Raw genomic sequence first — 14,519 nt, forward strand, 5'->3', positions numbered from 1 at the left:
AAACACTTCAATTGGAAGGCCTTTGTTTTATCCAGAAAGAGCAAAAATTCAGCAGTGCTTCTGCTGGTGAGATTTACAGCACGCCGTAGGCAGTACAGCTAAGGCATCAGGATTCTGAAAGACCCCAGCGAACCCTGCCTCCAACGAGGAAGACTTTGCTCTTCTGAGGCTGTCTCCTTTGAGTAGGCAAGTGGATGGAAGTGTTGTTTTTAATAAATGGAAAATCTGGGTTTATTAATAAGGCTGCACGCAATAAGCAACAAGCAGCGATGGTGGCAATACATACTTTATAGACAGCTTAAAAGCAGCCATTTTTGGCTTGACACTCTCCCCATTATTGTTCTCGTGTTTGGGTACATGGAACCAGAGACTTAAATGGCAGACTTTCTCCAGGTGCCCCAAACAGCTGTCACAGACTGACAGGACTAGGGAAATACCTTCTGTGTTTTCTTAGTATTATATAACAGGCTTGAACCCTATTCCCAACCAACAAAAATGTATTTGGGTGAAATATTTCTGGTTCCTTGTATTTCTGGAGGAAATTATTCTCCCACCTTCCCTGATTAATGAGTTAGTTCTTTTGAAGTTGGGCCACAGTTATTTTCGTTGTTTTAATATCTGGAACAAGTGGATTATTTTGCTTTAAGAGTGATTAGCTCTGTTGACAAAATGTCCTTTGCTCCCTGAGTGGTATTTTGTGTTCATGTTTTCATGGCTCACCTGTTCTGCTCAGAGAGAACACCTCTCCAGTCAACAAAGAACTATTGCTTAGTACAATAAATAAAAGATAGTACTCACAGAAGATGTATGATAGGACTGAGGGTGGGAGTTTTAAAGATTCATAGCCTACAAGTCAAACTATGTACATTTCCTAGCAGCAAAAGCATATGTTTGTCTCCGGTTTAGGAAATAGTCTTTACCTTTCATGGCTTATTTTATGAAGTCGTCTGATTAGGCAGAGTCCTTGAGTCCTTGCCTTACTTTAACATCAGTCACCGTGTTAGTTGGTCACTGTTCTAGGTCAACACAAAAGCCCAAATACCAGGCTGCAGAGGATCATTTTTAGTTTTTTCTCTCTCTCATCTTTAAAAACAAGTTGATGGATTTGCTTTTGGTTGAAACAGCAGGAAAGGCTGAAAAGTAATCTTACTTGAAGAAAAGTCAGAATTCGAAAATCTCTAAACTTTAAGGCTGCTGTTTGAGAGGGAGGAGGGAGCCTCAGTTTCTTGAAGATATCACCATGGCCACGTCTGCATTATCATTGCACAAAAGAGACATACTCGGTGGACAAAATAAGAAAAGCCATTTCAGTGCCCAGCACAAGGAACTGAAGTGGACATACATTTCTGGGCTCAGATATTTGCTCCTTAAGCTACTTTAAAAGTCCAAAGTAGTCGCCTCTTTTCGGTCTCTTTGGGAGCTTAAGCTGTTTTCTGGAAGGGTTTGTCAGAACTCAGTCTCTCCTAACAGTTCTTCGTTGTATTTACATAGAGTATCTCTCTCTTTCAGAATCTGTACCTCCTATAGGAATGATATAAGTAACTTCAGTTTTTCCCTTTAATATACATTGATCGCACTATGGTCTCTCCGTCCTCCATCCCCACCCCAGGTACATGGGGGTGTGTGCGCGTGGGCGCACAGACTTGGTGGGCGCACAGACTTGGTGGGCGCACACACTCGGTGGGCACACACACTCGCAGACGGACACACTCAGTGTGTGCATGCACTCGGTAGGCGCACACACTTGGTGGGCGCACACACTCGCAGACAGACACACTCGGGCGCACACACTCGGTGGGTGCACACACTCGGTGGGCACACACACTTGGTGGGCGCACACACTTGCAGATGGACACACATCAGGTTTTGCTCCTTCTTCTTTGTCGGGTCATAGGATTGCTAAAATTCCTTAGGTGATCCAGCCTCACATTCTATGGATGAAGAAACTAAGCTCAAGACAAAATAAAAGCTTTGTCCTTTGATTAACATTTGCATGGATGCCCTTGATGTATTTAGAAATAGTCCTGTGGGAGGTGATGTGGACCCTTCCATGATCTGTGAGGTTGGACGAAACAGAAACTTTGTTCCTGTGATTCCCAGTGCTGTTCACAAGAGTGTTCCACATGTTGGGAGTGGCCGTATGACCGCGTGTATACATGCGTGCTCCATGTCGGGAGTGGCCGTATGACTGTGTGTATACATGCATGCTCCATGTCGGGAGTGGCCGTATGACCGCGTGTATACATGCGTGCTCCATGTTGGGAGTGGCCGTATGACCCCGTGTATACATGCGTGCTCCACATGTCGGGAGTGGCCTTATGACCCCGTGTATACATGCATGCTCATGTGGGGAGTGGCCGTATGACCGCGTGTATACATGTGTGCTCCATGTCGGGGGTGGCCGTATGACCGTGTGTATACATGCCTGCTCCATGTTGGGACTGGCCGTATGACCGCATGTATACATGCGTGCTCCATGTTGGGAGTGGCCGTATGACCGTGTGTATACATGCGTGCTCCACATGTCGGGAGTGGCCGTATGACCGTGTGTATACATGCGTGCTCCACATGTCGGGAGTGGCCGTATGACCGTGTGTATACATGCGTGCTCCACATGTCGGGAGTGGCCGTATGACCGTGTGTATACATGCGTGCTACACATGTTGGGAGTGGCCGTATGACCGCGTGTATACATGCGTACTCCATGTTGGGAGTGGCTGTGTGACCGTGTGTATACATGTGTACTCCATGTTGGGAGTGGCTGTATGACCGCCTGTATACATGCGTGCTCCACATGTCAGGAGTGGCCGTATGACCGCGTGTATACATGCGTGCTCCATGTTGGGAGTGGCTGTATGACCGCGTGTATACATGTGTGCTCCACATGTCGGGAGTGGCCGTATGATCGCGTTCATACATGCGTGCTCCATGTCGGGAGTGGCCCTATGACCGTGTGTATACATGCGTGCTCCACATGTTGGGAGTGGCCATATGACCGCGTGTATACATGCGTGCTCAATGTTGGGAGTGGCCGTATGACCATGTGTATACATGCGTGCTCCATGTCGGGAGTGGCCGTATGACCACGTGTATACATGTGTGCTCCACATGTCGGGAGTGGCCGTATGACCACGTGTATACATGCGTGCTCCATGTCGGGAGTTGCCGTATGACCGCGTGTATACATGCATACTCCACATGTCGGGAGTGGCCGTATGACCGCGTGTATACATGTGTGCGCCACATGTCGGGTGTGGCCGTATGACCGCGTGTATACATGCATGCTCCACATGTCGGGAGTGGCCGTATGACTGCGTGTATACATGCCGGTGCCACATGTCGGGTGTGGCCGTATGATCGCGTGTATACATGCGTGCTCCATGTCGGGAGTGGCCGTATGACCACGTGTATACATGCGTGCTCCATGTCGGGAGTGGCCATATGACCACGTGTATACATGCGTGTTCCATGTCAGAGTGGCCGTATGACCGCGTGTATACATGCGTGCTCCACATGTCGGGAGTGACCGTATGACCGCGTGTATACATGCACGTCTACTCCTTCCCACTCTCCCTTCCATCCTGTCCCCCTCTTTCTTTCTTCTTTCTTTCTTTTTCTTTTTAGATTTTTTATTTTAGATGGAGTATCAGTTTCAGTCTTAGGTTGCTCAGGCTGGAGTACAGTGGCTGTTCATGGGTGCAATCATGGCATGTCCTCCAACTCCTGGGATCATGCCTAAGTCTCCAGAGTACCTGGGACTACAGTCTCATGCCACCACACCTGGCTACATCTACTTTTAAATTCTGTTAATTTATTAGATGATTTAAAATTTTTTTTTGCAAATTACTTTGCATCTTTATTCTTCAATATTTTATTTGTTTGTTTGTTTTTTGGTGACAGGGTAGTATTCGCTTGCCTGAGCTAGATTACAGTGGCATTATCATAGCTCACTATACCTTCAAACTCCTGAGCTCAAGCAATCCTGCTGCCTTAGCCTCCCAAGTAGCTGGGACTACAGGTGTGCAATAGTGTTTCCTTTTTTGTGTGTGTGTGGGGGGGGGTGAACAGAGTCTCAACGTATTGTCCCTGGTAGAGTGCTATGGTGTCATAGCTCAGAGCAACCTCCAACTTGGGTTCAAGAGATCCTCTTGCCTCTATTTTTAGTAGAGACAAGGTCTCGCTTTTGCTCAGACTGGTCTCAAAAAATCATGAGCTCAAGCAATCCACCTGCCTTGGCCTCCCATAATACTAGGAGTCCAGGCGTGAGCCACCATGTCCAGACAATATTTCCACTTTTTGTACAAACGGGGTTTCACTATGTTGTTTACACTCTCAAACTCCTAACCTTAACTGATCATCCTGCCTTGGCCTCCCAAAGCGCTAGGATTATGGGCATGAGCCACAGTGCCTGCCTATTCTAAATTTTTATTATCAATTATTGGGAAAGTGGTCTCTCTCCTTCATAGTCACGTTTCTAGAATAGGAATCTGCAAACTTTAAATTTTCTTTAAACAGTAAAATTTTTTGGCTTTGCAAACCTCTCTGTTTCTGTTACAGATAATCTGCATGAAAGCAATTTTAGATATCACATAGAAAAATGGGCATGGCTATGTTCCAACAAAAAATTATTTATAAAAACAGAGGACTGGATTTAACCCTTAATCACTAATTTGCCAACTTGCATCCTAGACCAGTGTTTCTCAACTTTTTTATCTTTCAGCATACTTGAACCTATAGTAAACTTCTGCAACACACTTAAATTATGTTGATCAAAAAAAGAAAAAGACTAAGAAAAGAATATACTTACTGTGCTTTGAACTTCTTTTGAAAATAATTTGATTAATGATTTTTAAAAATTTTCACAGCATACCTGAGGTCCTCTCATGGCACACCAGATGACAGTCAGTGTCCTAGACCTTGCACAGGTTATGACTGAAAGAAACAGTTTCTGTGTAGCAGGTGGCAAAGTTCCTCTCCTAGTCACATGATGCTTTAAGAGTGATCATTTTTTTTCTTCCACTTGCTTCTTCAAAACAACAGCAATGACGAAATCTTCCCAATTTCTTCCTTCCACCATGGTTCATTTCCTAGTCCCATTCCTTAAAGCTTCCTTCACTGTCGTTGACTTCATGACTATAAGCACGTATTTTCCTGTGCACTGTTGGAAAAGGAGCTTAGACTTTCCTAAATATGTCAGCAATCCCTGGTGAGGTGACTTCACCCCTAATCTCCATGTCTCATTGTTATCAGCTGTGCCAGAAGTAACCTCGATAATTCTTTTCTAGATATTATATTCTACTAGAACTGGCCTGTTAGCACCTATACCCTGCCCTTGTTTTAAAATTGCCTTTCATTCTAAGTAGAATGTATGGCATCTTAACATTCTGGGCCTGGCCCAGGCCTTCCCCTTCTGTGTGTAATGTATAGTTTTGCTAACAGGGTAACAGCCAGTATGTTACATCAAAAGATCATCCTGTCATTTTGTGCTTGCTGTGTTTTTATGCAGAGCAACAGCTAAGGTGTGTGAACACGCACACGCGTATATACTTTTTGCATTGAGGCACTTCTTATTTGAGAAAGTTTGTCAGTGGAGTCAGGCTAGTGAGGTGGTGGTGCTGAAGAGAAAATAAATGGAGACTTTGGGATTGAGAGAGTGAAGCTGAGTGAAGTTGCTGGCTGACTATTCCTATCAAACCACATCGATTTTCTAGAAATCTTTGGGGATATTAGCTCATGATCTTATGCAATGGATGAGAAACTTCTTCTATGATAGGGGGAAAAAAAGGTGTCTCCCCTCACAGCCAAAAAGGAAAAAAAAGTAATCTCTCGGGTTTGCAAGATGCAGTGGTTCTGGAAATTTGGTCTGAAACATAGACGTGGGTATCAGCTGCATGGGTTCAAGTACTGCTGCTATAACGTACCCTGTTCTTCCCAGAGAATCACTAAGTCTTCGAGCCTTTGGATGCTAGTTCATTTCTAAGGTTCCTTTTGCTTCTGAAATTACATACCATTTCTTCTCTCTCTAGTTTCTGAATAAACCAGAAATCGGGCTCAGTTTTAGATATTTGGTGCTTTACTGATTTTTGGATATTGTGGTGCCTGATAGGTTACCAGTAGGCACTCTAGCCCTTTAAAAAATGAAATTCCAGGCAACCAGGGAAAATATCAACCGTGAAGAAAGAAGAGAGATAGAAGGGAGGAGGAAATCCTCAATTTGAACACAGGGCCAGTTAACTAAGTAGGACACAAAACTTGGGGTGAGGAAACCCGTGATTTGTAGTACATGTCAGGCCACTTTCTAGCTCTGTGACCTTCAGCAGTTGATCAGCCTCAGTTTTGTTCATCTGTAAAATGAAGTTAATTATAAGTGTCCTGCATACCCCAAGAAGGGTGTCAGGGGAAGCCAGTGAAGTGCCGTAGCTGAAACCGCTCAGTAAGTAATGAAACACTGCATACACGTAGGGTCACCATTATTGGCTGTGGTTTTCATTTGCATTACATTCTGTGAGACACTCACACATTTTTAAACCATGGATTCTCCTGGGACCCCTCATGCTCCAGGACTGTAGGGATTTGGTTCCTTCGGATTTCCATTTAGGAATTCTCCGCATAACCAACAGGGCATTCAAACTGGGTATGTATCTATTTTCCTAGGATATTTATTCTTTTTCTTTTCCTTTATCATATCAGAAACTTCAAGTTTTAAAATAAAAGGTGCTGTGTGTGAGCTTTCTTTTATTTAAGAAAAAAAAAAAAAAAAGAAAGAAAAAAATGGAGGACTAACCTACAGCTTGCAGAAAACAAAACAAAAGCCGCCTTACCCATGATTAAGCAAAGGAGGCTGCATGAGATTTGGCAGGAAGGATACCGGTTGGGTTGTTACTTATCAAAGGAATATTTGCTGTTGGCCTTAGTATAATAATGTTAATGAGATTATTAGGTGGGGGAGATTTTCAATAAATAATTGATAAGGATTAGAAAGTGCCTTTTCTGCAAATAAACTTCAGAATAATTAATATTCATGGAGTCTGTTTGTCAACAGAAAAATGTAAATGAAAAGCCAGTCCCATCGCCAGACACTCGTCCTGAAGGACGTCTGTAAAATAGGGTTAAAGAGAGAGAAAAGCTGAATTCCGAGACGTGGCCCAGACTCCAGCCCGTGCGTGTCAACACAACTTTTCTCATCTTGGCACACACATTTTCCAGTCTCTAGGTCTCCCGGTGAAAGAAACGCAGAAATCTGGGTTGCTAATAGATTGTTGGTTGCAAGTATGAAGGGCAGAGGAGGAAAAGGAGAAGGCAACTTGCTAATGCAAAAGCAGTGTACTGAAAGTCACTTTTATTTCTTATTTATAATCTACATGCACACTCTGGATAATAGATGACACCACTCATTCAGTACTTTAACTTCAAAGCAGAGAGAAGCCATGGATGACAGAGCCGGGAGCGGGAAGACAAAGGTACTAACAACAAGAGGGGAAATGCCTGTTTACGGGATCGCATTTGTTAGCAGCTCTCCTTAGATATTGTTCCCCCAGGAATAGCGAGACTGTGTGAGCGCGAACAGTGATTTAACATCTGAAAATGGTACTTAAAGAGTTTCTGTCTGGTAGTAATGTGATGAAGGCTTCCGAAGGGAACCTGGGGACTTCATTTCTTCTATTTATCTATATGTCTCTCTGGTTTTAGTCCGCGGTAATTGCATATTTAACCCATCAAATAGCTTTAACCCTCATGGTGCCAACATTTTACCCTGAATAAAATGTGCTTTTATCCCAGCAAAGGCAGACTTTGAAATCCCTCTGTCAAAAATGATTTAAATTAAGAAAAAAAAGTGAGTGTTTGTGTGTTGGTATGAATGGAAGGCTGGCTGGATGGGTGGGGGACAAGACGTGACAGCAGCATTTTGTGATTGGGGTTAGGTGCAGAAGTACGCCGCCCTTTCTGGTTTGGAAGAAAAGCAGTTAAAATACAGATACTAACAAGAACGAAAACTTCCACAGAAAGAATCCAAGAAAGAATGACAGGCCAAAACATCACGTTTTTATTTTGAATCTGTGGTGGCTTCAGCTCAGAGAGGAAAGAGCAGGCGCCCCGGAAGTTAGGTGAGGATGGACGTTAAATCAAGAGTCTGATTTGCCGCTCGCCTCAGCAAGATGGTTTTCTCCATGAGCGGTCGTTCTGGGAGGCCTGTTTAACAGCTTATGTGAAACAAATATTAACACAAATTGTATAATTACATCAAAATCCCAAATTCCTCAAAGATGCAAAATGGTTTTCAGCTGCGAGTACGCAAGCACTGAAACAGTCTATAGTCAAAAGAGGCGCACTCCAAGGAAACCATGAGACTGGATCCGAGCGACTTTCACAGTTTATTTTCATGGTATTTAAATTATGATACCAGTGGGTATTTTTAATTAGTGTGCACTTGTCTACATAAGCCATGTTGGCAAATTTGACTCATTCATACAGTAGTTGCTGTAAAAGAGGCCAGCACAGCCTGCAGGAATTAAAATTAAAAGTTTCTGCAAGCTGTTGTCGACATGACCATATCTCATTAACTTTAAAAATGGAGATTATTTGCCTGAAAGCTTGATTTGACTAGCAGTAATCAAATATTAGGCTCCACGGAGTGAAGGGTTGGAGGGGGGAGCGTCATTGTTGTGATATATACCGCTAAGTGTTTTGCAGTTCACTTTAAATAGCAGTATAAGATTTTTGTTTTGACAAAAGGGATAGGCAAAAGAAACACAGACATATGGCCTCGAAAGTATTATTAGGATGGTTTTATTTTAGATTAAGACTCATTATTTACTAAGTTTGCTGAAGATAAATACAATTGTGCTGATTACCAATTCTTCTCTCATTAAAGAGACAGATTAATTATCTGGAGTAGTTTCCTTTGCCTGATCAAAGTTTAAGTATTGGGAAAGGGGCCTATCTCATGATTATCTTTCCTTTTTTTCAACTGCCTAATTGGCATGAACCCTAAATTTGTACGTTCAATTCATCCTATTGTTTTAACTACATATGATGAAGGAGGTTGCAAAATTGTGCGTAAAATGAACCAAAATAGAAGAGCCTTCTTCTTATCTACTCTTTAAATAGCTTGTTATTTGAATTAGGTATCTGAGAAAAAAAATCTCTTTCTCCTTCTCTCTCTCTCTCTCTTCTCTCTCTCTTTTTTTTAACCAGTAATTAAGGAGTCTAATGTTGAAAACCTAAAGTTCCTGAAATATGGTAGACTTGGTCTCATTTTAGATCTTGTTTTATGTTTTCACATGTACAAAGGAACATTTGTAATGCATAAGGGTAAACTGTAAGATAAAGATACATGGGGGGGTGGGAAAGAAAAAGGTGCAGTTAAACAAAAGACAGAAGATAAAGTCTTACGCCTTTTTATGTCTTTGAACTGAGGACATGCTCTGCATTTTACTAAAGGAACATGAGGCTAGAATGTAAGTAACTGGTTTTTGCATTAGGCTCTCCCTGGAGGTAGCAGAAAAATATCATGTCCCTGCATGAAATGCGAATGTGAAATCTACCAGAAAGAAATATTTATGACCATTTTATGCTTGATTAGGCTTGGATGACATCTGTTAGAAGACAGGGACTGGACAAAGAGAGAGACGCTTGGGGGCAAATGTTAACGGAGTTGTTTAGACGACGCTAGGGCAGAGGCGTCCATTTACTGCCAGGCAAGACACAGGAATTGTGTTAGCAAGAGTGCCGCTGACAAGCTTCCACTGTGATGGAGACACTGTAAACTGACTTGATGAAATAGTCAAATACAGCTGATCGGCACTGCACTGCCTCAGTTTATGGGCAGGCGTCTAGGCCAAATCCTGGTCCAGTAACTTCCAGGGAGCTGACACCTTAATAAAGTTACGTACGTGCGACTCAGCTATAAAAGGAGATCATCCTCACTTTTTCAAGCAAGTTTTACACTTTCCTCCCATGTGGACATAGCAGTACTGTGAAACACATCTGTAATTCTCTGGGAAGGGAGAATTAATTAGATCACAGACTTACTTCTTTGCCCTTGTAGAGCCTAAGTTTCTTAAGTTTCCCCTGTATTAAAAAACAAACAAACAAAAAATGGTAGACTTCTCGATCCTATAGAAGTACTTCATCACTTTAAACAGTGCAAATGTTTGCCTAAAAATGGGGAAAAGGAAAAAAAATGGGTAAACATTTTATCAATTGTTAAAGTGAGTGCTGTTCATCCCAAGAAATGGCTGTACCAAGAGTAGAGGTCTGAGCAGTTATTTCATTCTGGTTCTTTTCCCAGCTTCTTTTCCTGTAAATTCTCTCTGTCTGGAATGCTGATGGGAAATGTTATTTTGTTTTTGTTTGCAGCAGCTCTGTTGTTTTGATTTTGTCTGAGTGGTATGGAAAACAGTACGTCACTTAGAGTGGGTGTTTTGTCTACCGGCCATTTGGCCATTGCACATATATTTCTCATACTTATTACATGATGACAAGGGAACCGAAAAGGAACAATTTTCCAGTTGAATTTTTCTTTCCAGTTTAATAATAGTGAAAAAAGAAAACAAAGTTAATAGATTTAGCAGTTTGATGGCACTCACTATGTGATAGCTGACACTAGGTAGTGGTTTTTGGTTTTTTTTTTTTCATTCTTTGTGGTTAAGGAATTACTTAGGCAAAGGTCAAATTAATTTATCTATTAATTTCTATAGTAAATTGCATGTGGACAGCATACATTTTGTATAGAGTTGTAAAATACTGTAATTTAAGTAGGAAAATCCATAAAAGGATAACAAACCATTTTAACATCATTCCTGTGATTAGCGTAGGGAACTTCTGCCTTGGTTTTAGGCCACATGTAACAATCCTCGATCAATAAATACATTTTAATTAAAATGATTTGGAATGAAATTTGGATGAAAACCTAGAACACAAATCTCAAAGAATAACTTAAGGCTGTTTACTGGCTCAGTTTGGACAAGCTTTATCTGAAATCATTCTTAGCATTTGCAATGTTAAGGAACATATTGCAGAAGTGTAGAAGTTAGCTCTACAAGTAAGTAATTTTTGGTGTAATACAAAAATACAAAATGGAAACGATGATTAATTTTTCAATTTCTCTCTGCAGATATCTAATCATTATACCCATGGACCGCCAAAGGCTTCCATTAAAGATTTAAAATGCAAGAAGAAGGTAGAATCCAAAAGATGGGATTTGGGATTAAATAATGTAAAATAACTGCAGGGCAGTGGTAAAGTAAAAGCTATTGGCACAATAAGAGATTCTCTTAGACTTTTGAGATCCACTTAAAACATTGACACCAGCTTACATACAAAAATGTCCTAGATAGTTATTTGTAACTCTGATTAAATTATGAAACCATGCTTTTTTTTTTTGTCTTTGAAACACTGACTTTCACCAAATAGTTATAATAAATAATAACAACAAGAGATTGTCAGAAGAACTCTGAAAATTCACACATGCCCTCTTAAGCTTTAAATGTTGCCGTCTGATTAAAGGATTTCTCCTGCAATGTTATACTAATAATGTATTGCTTCTTCCTTGAGGATTTTAGTTGTAGATGAGGAAATGCAATATTCAGGAGTCACCTGTGTATGTGCGGCATGATTTTCTTCAAATCAAGGGAACTTTTATAATCTGGAAGAAGGGGACTTCACCGCCTCAGTATATAAAAGCTGTCAGTGAGGTCCAGTCGGGTTCCTCCAAGCCCCGCTGTACTGTCTTTATCACTTTGCTCAGTTCCACATAATAACATCTTCATCTGAGATTGCTGTGGCACAGGGGAACTGCATTTGTTGATCAAATTTGGCTGGATAACACTGTGATCTCGTATCCTGAAGTGCGGAGATGTGCCTGGAATATGTAAGAGCAAAGCCGGCCTCTTGATTGATTGATTCTGCCTGTCACAGAACAAGATAACCGGATCAGTAAATACCCTGTGCACTTCAGCATCATCTCCACAATCAAAAGTGAGGGCATCACGGGGCTGAAAGGCACTGGGGCATGATGGGAATGCACACATTTCAGACGGACCGTCAGGAGCGCATACACACACACACACACACACAGAAAATTCTTTGTGTGTGCGCATTTTTCTTTTAGAAGAGAACAGCGTACAAAAGAGTATTTTCTGCATGTTTAGAATGCTCCCTGGTTAGTAAAGTGAGTTTATTTTGCAACTGTCATCTTGGAGGTGTTCAACATTTATCATAAAAAGTTGTTATTTGAGTTTTGTTTACAGAGGAGATGTAGAATGCAGATTAGGGAAACAGAGCTGGATAAGAGGTCAGTAGTGGTCTTAAGCACAAAAGGAGCTTGCACCCAAGAGTCGCTCCTATTAAAATAAACTTTTTGTTTAAACAGATGGGCCAAACACATGTAAACAAGTTGTTTAAACTTTTACTAAATTCCCAGGGAGTGCCTTTCAAAATTAGGAAGGGTTGCCAAAATTGGTGTGTAATTACACAGAGTTCAAGAAGAGTTTAAGGAATGGAATTGTGAGGGTCTTTGAGAGAGAGGGGGTGTTGGTAGGTCCCCAGGTGACAACCATGGATTCATGGGGCCATATGGTCTCCCGTTGGCACTTGTCACTTGGCTGCTTATGTTAGCTCTCTGGTATTTTTCTTTTCTTCCCTTAAGACTGTAAGTTTCTTGAAGGCAAGGACTGCCTCCTCTTCCTGTGTCTTAAGTATTGCCATGTTCATAGTACGCAGTATGTGGCAAGTGAGTGAAGGAGGGACCACGTGTTGGACTCTCTTCTTAAACATTTTACAGAGCATTGCTTCTCCTGAGATATTATTGGTCTCCAGAATTTGGGTAGTGTTGTAACCTAGAATCATAGCTTACACAGGATGCATAGGTTTTAGGAACTTACTGTTTTCTTAACATCAAACGATCCAGCATGTCTTGTTTAGTCCTTCGTTTTCATGGTCAGTGAAAGATGGAGATCATTTAGTCAGACATGGTGCTCCTGTTACCATGCTCTACACACTGTTTCTTGACAGTAATGTTGCTTCTCATTCCACAACCTGGACCAGTGACTGCTGGAGCCTTGGGGCGCACCTCACCTGTGAATTCTATATAGACTTCCAAGTGGTTAGTGACAGTCCATGTGGCCTTTTGGTTGTCTTGGGTCCCTCTGGGGTGGGTGATGTCTGGACTATTCTAGCCCAATAGCCCAATTTTTTTTTGCTGTTTTGTTTGGCTTGAATTAATACCTACCCCCTTCCTCTTCCGTAGCTTGTCTACGTGGACCACATGGCAAATTTAAGGCAAGCTGAGGGTTAGGACCAGTCTTTTAAGACAAGAAAGTTCTGTCTCTGAAGAAATTTCTCCCATGGAAGGTGCACATTAGTTAAAACAAACATTTCAGTAGATATTTTTATATAGCGAAACCAGTTCTCACACTTAAGGAAAAAATATTACCTCTTTCGAAATGTCTGGTTAGTCCTTTGTGACTTATTTTTTTATTTGAAATGATTAAAAATGCCTTTTGGCAGAATTGGCCTCCTTTCTTAATTTTTCAAATATAAAGAAAGCTTAAATGAGTTTAACATTCTTTAAAAAAAAAAAAGTTGTGAGGTGTTGATGATTTTAGAGAAGTCATTCTGGGAAGCAGGTTTTGATTTTTTTTTTTTTTTTTTTTGACCAAAAAATAGCTTTCAATTTGGTGAAAGCTATTCCTAGTAACGTCTTATAAAATCATTTTCTTTTCAGGGTGTGTTTTATTTCCTTTCCATCCCTTTCAGGAAAGAGAAAGTGTTTTACTGGATATTTTTGTTTCAGTCCTTGTTTCCATTATTTTTGCCAGAATTCATGGGAGTTCACTTTCCGTTTAAATGCCTGAAATATTCCTTGAAGAATCTGCATTTTGGGATAACTAGGAAAAAAGCTATGTAAATTGGCTTAAGGAAGAAAAAACAGTTGTTACTCTGGTCATCTTAACCACTCACTTTTCCCTTTGCTTTATAATTTTGGAGGCAAATAATTTCAAGTATAATGGGAGGGGGAGGTGGGAAGGAGGCATTTGAGTTTGAAGTTCAAAGGAAGTTTGCTGTTAGTTGTATGATAAAGCATATTTTAGTATCCAAGTGAAAGGAGAAAGTAAGCTTTATTCATTTAAAGAAAAAAATGAGCAGATTTTTCTTGAGAAAAATGGTCTCTAAAAAAAATATTTCCAGTCCTTTGTAAAGTAGTCTTGAGTAAAACATTTCGGTGAGCTTTATGAACAGAGTTTCTACATAAATGTTAGTGTTTGGAAATCACTAGGAGAAAGTTCCTGTTCTAGTGCCATTCACTCTTTTGAGCAAAGTGTGTGTTCTACTCTGGAGTCACCTGTGCTTTTGTTATTTTAAGTACAGCCTTTTAAGTTCATAGGCAGTATCTGTATGTATTTCTAGCCCTTCCATGGAACAAAAGCCATTTGAGACAGGCTGCTCTTTACTTCCGAACCAAGCCTGTATATTTCTTAATTTGGGGGTTGAGCTGATGGGATGGGATTTAGTTTTCA

At 41.1% G+C, this 14,519-nt stretch overlaps 1 protein-coding gene across 10 annotated transcripts in view; it reads left to right on the forward strand.

Annotated features, from left to right (window-relative positions):
* FOXP1 (forkhead box P1) overlaps positions 1-14,519 on the forward strand; it is a 616,360-nt gene that overhangs the window by 396,325 nt on the left and 205,516 nt on the right. The window lies entirely within an intron of this gene.

Source organism: Nycticebus coucang, chromosome 8 (assembly GCF_027406575.1).
Source record: "Nycticebus coucang isolate mNycCou1 chromosome 8, mNycCou1.pri, whole genome shotgun sequence".
NCBI lineage: Eukaryota > Metazoa > Chordata > Mammalia > Primates > Lorisidae > Nycticebus > Nycticebus coucang.